This window comes from Pipistrellus kuhlii, unplaced genomic scaffold (assembly GCF_014108245.1).
Source record: "Pipistrellus kuhlii isolate mPipKuh1 unplaced genomic scaffold, mPipKuh1.p scaffold_m20_p_1, whole genome shotgun sequence".
NCBI classification, from domain to species: Eukaryota; Metazoa; Chordata; class Mammalia; order Chiroptera; family Vespertilionidae; genus Pipistrellus; species Pipistrellus kuhlii.
Window position 1 is genome coordinate 43,667,464 of NW_023425404.1, and position 7,137 is coordinate 43,674,600.

A 7,137-nucleotide genomic window follows, 5' to 3' on the forward strand; every position below is an offset into this window, starting at 1 on the left:
TATATACAGAAAGAATTGTTGTAGTATTAAATTTTGTTTTAATTTAATGTGTGTTGATGAGATTCTAGCAATTAACTTATTTTTGTAAAGGCTTCATGTTTAAGGTAACATTAAATGCTTGCAGATTGTGAGTCTTATCCATGTCATGTATAAAACGCTAGTACAATATTGTCAAATAGATGAATGAGACAAGGAGCTTACATTCTGAAAAGATATATAATATGTATATTATATGTGCAGAAAATTTAATGCAGGTAGAAAGTATTGCATTTCTTAAGAGACAGAAATAAAGTTCCAGAAGTCTAGAGGAATGAGTTACTCAACTTGGGGAGATAAAAGGGATGAATGAAATACCAGGGTAGTCTTACTGGTGGCTTTAGGAGATAGGTTGCTATTGGCATGGGTGGGGGAAGAGGTAGGAAGGAGACCATTTTAAGTAGAGGGGATGTTACTTTCAAATAGTTGCCTAACGGGTGTGGGTCAGTGGTTGAGCATTGACCTATGAACCAGGAGATCACGATTCTATTCCCCGTCAAGGCATTGCCCAGGCTTGATACTCAGTGTGCAAGAGGCAGGCAGACAGTGATTCTCTCACATTGATGTTTCTCTCTCTCCCTCTCCCTTCCACTCTGAAATCAATACAAAACAAAAGACAAAAACAGTCAACCAGTTAGGAAATGTGGACCAGTATAAGGAAGATTGAATGGAGATCATGGCGTGTGGAGGAACTCTTGATTTTTCTCCTTAACCACTGTCCTTTTCCTTCAGCCTTCAACTCAGGTGCTCAGACCAACCTTGATTCCTCAAGCTGGGACCAACATCCACCAAAATCTATTGAGTTTTCGATTTATCTCCACCACCACCACCATACCCCAAGGCACTAATATTTCTTACCTGGATAGCTGGTGTAGTTCTAACACATCACCTTCCGCTCCTGCTTCCTTCATGCGGTGCCCTTACCTATCCTTTCTCTCCATTCTGCTTTCATTTTTAACATACAACCTCTTAAAATGTTCCATGTTCATTCCTGCACCTGTTCAACACCTGTTTCTTTTCCATTAACATTTCCCCTAGGTTGGCTGCCTCTTTTTCTTTGGATCTCAGTTCAACTTTTAATTTTCTTAGCGAGAGGTCTAATTTAGGGGTGTCGAACTCAATCAGAGAAGGGGCCAAAATCTAAAATCCAGCCTAAATCGCGGGCCGAATGGTTTACTGAACAGTCATAAACTGTCATTGTGATGGAAACGCAGCGGAGTGCAGTGATGACAGTGCGGTGCGGGCCACATTGCAAGGCCTGGCGGGACGGATTTGGCCCGCTGGCCTTGTGTTTGACACATGTGGTCTAATTCATTATTGTACCCTTAGCACCTAGAAACGGCTTATACTCAAAAGCTTGTTGAACAAGTAGAGTAGAATATTAGGTTGGGAATATAAGTGAAAAACCAGGTAAGGGTATGGATAGAGAGAATGCTTGATTTCTCAGTCTCGGCCAAGTCTAGCTTTCCTTGAAGTAGGCCTTTATACTCAGCATTTCTGAAACGAAGAAATGTCAAAGAGCTTTGCTCTCAGAAACTTCACAACTGAATTGGTGTACCAGGTTTCCCATGGCAAAGATGTATTAACTTGGCTGCTTCTGTGCTCTTGTGATCATAGCCTTGCAAGCATACTTTATGTGATTTCTGAGGCTCTTTATTGACCCATTTCCAATGCAAAAGGCTGATCTATGTATTTTAGGTTCTTGTTTTTCTACAATTGTACTAGCTAATGTTTATAATGACTGTGTATAAATGGAAGTTGCCATTTGTTTGAATTACTGCAGATGTTATCCCTGGAGGGTAGTCACATTTTAACGATAAAGATCTGAAGCAGGCTCCAGTGGGCAGCTTTCTGCCGGGCCACACTTAAAAGTTACAGAATACAAACCTTTTTTTTTTTTTTTAATATATATATATTTTTAATTGATTTTGTACAGAGAGGAAGGGAGAGAGATAGTTAGAAACATCGATGAGAGAGAGTCATCGATCAGCTGCCTCTTGCACACCCCCTACTGGGGATATGCCCGCAACCAAGGTAGTACATGCCCTTGACCGGAATTGAACCTGGGACCTCTCAGTCCCCAAGCCGACGCTCTATCCACTGAGCCAAACCAGTCTCGGTAGAATACAAACTTTTCATACCTTCCTTAATTCTCAGCTACTTTAATATCAATATTATGAGAAGCCCCAATCACTATGGATGTACTAATTAAAAGATAGGCTAAAAATATTAGTTTTCTTTTTAATGGTAGACATTTACTACTGATTATAAGATACACCTGTCTTGCTGAGACCGGTTTGGCTCAATGAATAGAGCGTTGGCTTGGGGACTGAAGGGACCCGGGTTCGATTCCGGTCAAGGGCATCTACCTTGGTTGCGGGCATATCCCCAGTAGGGGGTGTGCAAGAGGCAGCTGATCGATGACTCTCATCGATGTTTCTAGCTTTCTATCTCTCTCCCTTCCTCTCTGTACAAAATCAATAAAATATATTTTTTTAAAAAAGATACACCTGTTTTGAAAACCTGTATATGAGTTAGGTATATGGCTCATGTTGCCAACTGGGGTAATTAAAATGGTCATAAATAGTAGTATTCCTACTAAATTTATTTTCTGCCAGGTTTATATATAAACTTGAAAGAACTATTCATTATACTTGTAACTCCTGAATAAATTGTTATGATATTGCCAGCCAATTGCAGTATATTCCTATTCCTGAGAGAGATGTTCTACAAGAGTCAGAAGCAAAGGGAGAAAAAGGTTTTAATAAAAGGAAGATGGTTTCCAGTGTGGAGTGTAGTACAGCAGGGAGAAGAGTGGGGCTTGAAAAAAAATGCCAGGAAATTTGGAAATTGGTGTCACTGATCCTTTGGCAAGGACAGTTTCAGTGGAGAAGGTATGTATGGATGTGGGGCAGAGAATAGAAGAATGATAACTAAAGATGAATAAAAGGTGAAGCTGTTATTTTGAGGTACCTGAAAGATTTTGATTTTAAATGTAGGAAAGTTTTACATATGGTTATAGGCAAAACAAAAGAGTATAGGGGGAGAAACCAAACGAGGCAAGAACTGGGATCCAGAGTAAGCGTGAAGAGATAAGCCTTGGCATGTCTTCTGAGTGTCAGAGGATTAATGTCCAGAGTTCAGGTGGGGAAAAGAGGCACTAGACTGAGGATTGCTCACTGAATGACCTTAGTCTCATCCAGGTGATGAGGTCATTTTCAAAACTGAATGGAGCACAGTCATAGGTAAACAGATGGTAAGGAATGATAGAACTGGTTCTAAATTAAAATGCTAGATTTCTCTTCCTGCTTCTATTAAAATTATGTTTGTGTGTGATTCTGAACTTAAGTAGTATAGGAAGGTATAGTAAAAAGATTTAAGAATCTCAAAATGTATCTCTGCTACCGACTTGAGCTCTCTAGCTGTTTTGTGGTGTTTTTTTTTTTTTTTCTGACAGTTGCCTCCATTAATTCTCAAGAATATGTTTATGCCATTGTTTCTTGATTTCTTAATTTTAGGCACAAATTACTGGTTTTCAAGACTGATGACGATTTAGTTTACAGTATTTCCCACATTCCTCATGTCCTCCTCCTAGGATCATAATGTCACTACTTTTGATTCCTTTATAGGCTTTCTTTACAATGTCAAATATTATTTCACCTTTATTTCTTATTTTATTGGCTGTCAACAGTATTTAGCCCTCTAGTGTGTGAGATGATAATATTAACATCCTGATGCTTCCTTTGACTCTCCTCCCTTCTCTCGTTTTGTCATCTGTATTCTTACATTATTCAGGTTAACAACATTTACATTCTATTTAATAATCATGAATAGTCCTCAGCTCTATAGGTTGATACATACAGTTCACTGCAGATCACAGTTTATACTTTGATTACATTTCCTTCTATAGTTTTGTTTTTCTTGGTGTTTCTAATTATTATTTTTCCCTTGTACTTTTGGCTTCTATCATAGCCACAGTTATTTTATGTCTTCCATCATACCCAGTATTTTAGAGTTTTCCTTTTGTTCCAGAAAACTCCCCTGAGGCCAGTTCTCCCTTGCTTCAATCTGAACTTGTTGCTTTATTCTCCCTAATGCACAGCTCTCATTGTGGGACCTAGCTGCCCTCCTGAACTGACTGATTCCGTTATTTTCTAGATTCCATGTATGGAAACTATTGCTTTTTGCCTTTGTCCTAGTTCAGGTCCTCTAGAAGAAGTGGAAGTTCTTTTTGAAAAGTTTTGTGAATAGTTTATATGCATCACAAATATCTTTTTCCAGTTTGTGGTTTCTCTTGTTTTACTAGGGTATCTGCTGATAGACTTCTAGTTACATTTTAGTTACAACTATTTCAAACATGCATTCTCTCCCTTGTGTTAATTGTTCCATCCTCTGACACACAATATCCATTTCCACATAACATTTTAGCGTGTAATCACAGTGCATTCTAATTGCATTCATTCAGTTATTTCCTTTCCATGAAAGGTAACTTACTATTTTGCTGTAGCACTTATTTAGCCCAGTGCCTGGCCATAGTAAGTGCCCAACACATATTTTCTGGAAGAAATTATACCCTTGAGAGTGTAGCCATTCCCACTCACTCCTGAGATATACACACACATACATACTGGAGATCCAGTGTATGAAATTCGTCCACAGGTAGGGTCCCTAGGCCTGGATGGCGATCAGGGCCTTCCAGCTGCTGGCCAGGGCTTCCTTTCCTCAGCTGCCAACTGGGGTCTTCATTCTGCATGGCCCCCTGGTGGTCAGTGCATGTCATAGTGAGCAATCGGTCTCCTGGTGGAACTCCCGTTGGGGACAATTTGCATATTAGGCATACACACACATATACACACTATATCATGGTCATGGCTCTTAATTACAAATTCATGATTCTGGCTCATTAGATCACTTACAAAATTATAATGCTAGAGAAAGTCTTTTTAAAAAAAATACATTTTTATTGATTTCAGAGAGGAAGGGAGAGGGAGGGATGAAAACATCAATAAAGAGAGAATTGTTGATCGGCTGCCTCCTGCACACCCCCTACTAGGTCTCAAGGCACAAACTATGTGCCCCTGATCAGAATTGAACCTGGGACCCTTCAGTCCGCCGGCTGATGCTCCACCCACCGAACCACACCGGCCAGGGCTAGAGGGACAGTCTTTTTTTTTTTTTTTTTTTTTTTTTTTTAAATATATTTTATTGATTTTATACAGAGAGAAAGGGAGAGAGATAGAGAGTTAGAAACATCGATGAGAGAGAGTCATCGATCAGCTGCCTCTTGCACACCCCCTACTGGGGATATGCCCGCAACCAAGGTACATGCCCTTGACCGGAATCGAACCCGGGTCCCTTCAGTCCCCAAGCCGACGCTCTATCCATTGAGCCAAACCGGTTTCGGCGGGACAGTCTTGATGTAAATCTTGGAACAACCCTAGAAACATGCTCCACCAATGGCTTGATAGGGAAACTGCTCCTGCCGCCACCACCAAACTGAGGGCCAGGAGCCCAACTTGGCCATCTCTGCTGCCACCTTCAGTGGCAATGGAAGTTCTATTTGCATAGCCTATTATAAGTATCCTAAGTGCAGATGAATCTAATAGACTAGGTCATATAGTCAGAGGCCTGGTGCATGAAATTTGTGCATGGCAGGGGCAGGGGGGGCAGTCCCCTCAGCCCAGCCTGTACCTTCTCCAATCTGGGACCCCTTGAGGGATGTCTGACTGCCGGTTTAGGCCCAATCCCCAGGACATCCAGTAGTTGGACATCCCTCTCACAATCCTGGACTGCTGGCTCCTAATTGCTCACCTGCCTGCCTGTCTGGTCACCCCTAACTACCCCACCCCCACTGGCCTGATCACTCCTAATTGCGCCCCTTGTTGGCTTGGTCACCCCTAAGTGCCCCCTGCTGCTGGCCAGATCACTCCCAACTGCCCCCTCGCCGGCCTAGTCACTCCTAAATGCTCCCCCCCACCACCAGTCTGGTCACCTCTTACTGTCCTTGCTGCCGGCCTGGTCACTCCTAACTGCCCTCCCCCCCACCCCCACCAGCCTGGTTGCCTCTTACTGCCCACCCTGCTGGCCTGGTCATCCCACACAGCCTGCTTCAGTTGTTTGATTGTCCCTCACTAAACTCCCTGGTTGAGGCAGCCATCTTGTGAGGGTGTCAGGGTCAGTTTGCATATCACCTCTATTATATAGGATAGCCTTCAAGCTGCAAAAGCAGTGGGAACTGGCATCTTGATTTTTCTATCAGGAGGCAGGACTAATGTAGAAATTTTCTTTAGTCGATCTTTTGAAATGTATTTTAGAGAGAGAGAGACATCATTATGAGAGAAAACCTTAATTGGTTTCCTCCTGCACACACCCCATTTGGGGATTGAACCCACAACCTGGGTGCCCTGCCCAGGAATAGTGCCCGCTACCTATTTTGGTGTATGGGATGATGACACTCCAACCAACTGGCCAGCACAAAACTTCCTTAAAATACAGAAAAGAGGACAGACAAATATGGTATATGCCATTATATCTTCCTATATGGTCTAATACAACACTGCAGTGTTGTCTACTCTCATGTGGGAGAACTTCAGGGAGTTCTGTATTCCCTTATTTTGATTTGACATGCCTAGAGGCATTAAACTACCGTGTTTCCCCGAAAATAAGACATCCTCCGAAAATAAGACCTACTTACAGGTTTCCTTCTGAGTGAAATATAAGGCATCCCCTGAAAATAAGGCCCCCCTAGACTCTGTATCAGAATGCTATTGCTAAACATGAGAGATTTGGTCCACTGATTTTGAAAGAAATGGAGTCACAAGAAATTCACCAGGAAATTCAGGAATTGGATTGTTATGATGTTCCAGAAGATGATGACATGATTGTTATTGAATAAATGAGTAAATTCTTGATACTGTAGGATGCACAGTTTGTCTGGTTTGTGTTGACAACTACCGTACTACTGTACCATATACAAGTAATATATTTCCTTTATTTTCATTTAACAATAAATGTGTACCATATTCTTCTTCATGGAAAAATAAGACATCCCCTGAAAATAAGACATAGCACATCTTTGGGAGCAAAAATTAATATAAGACA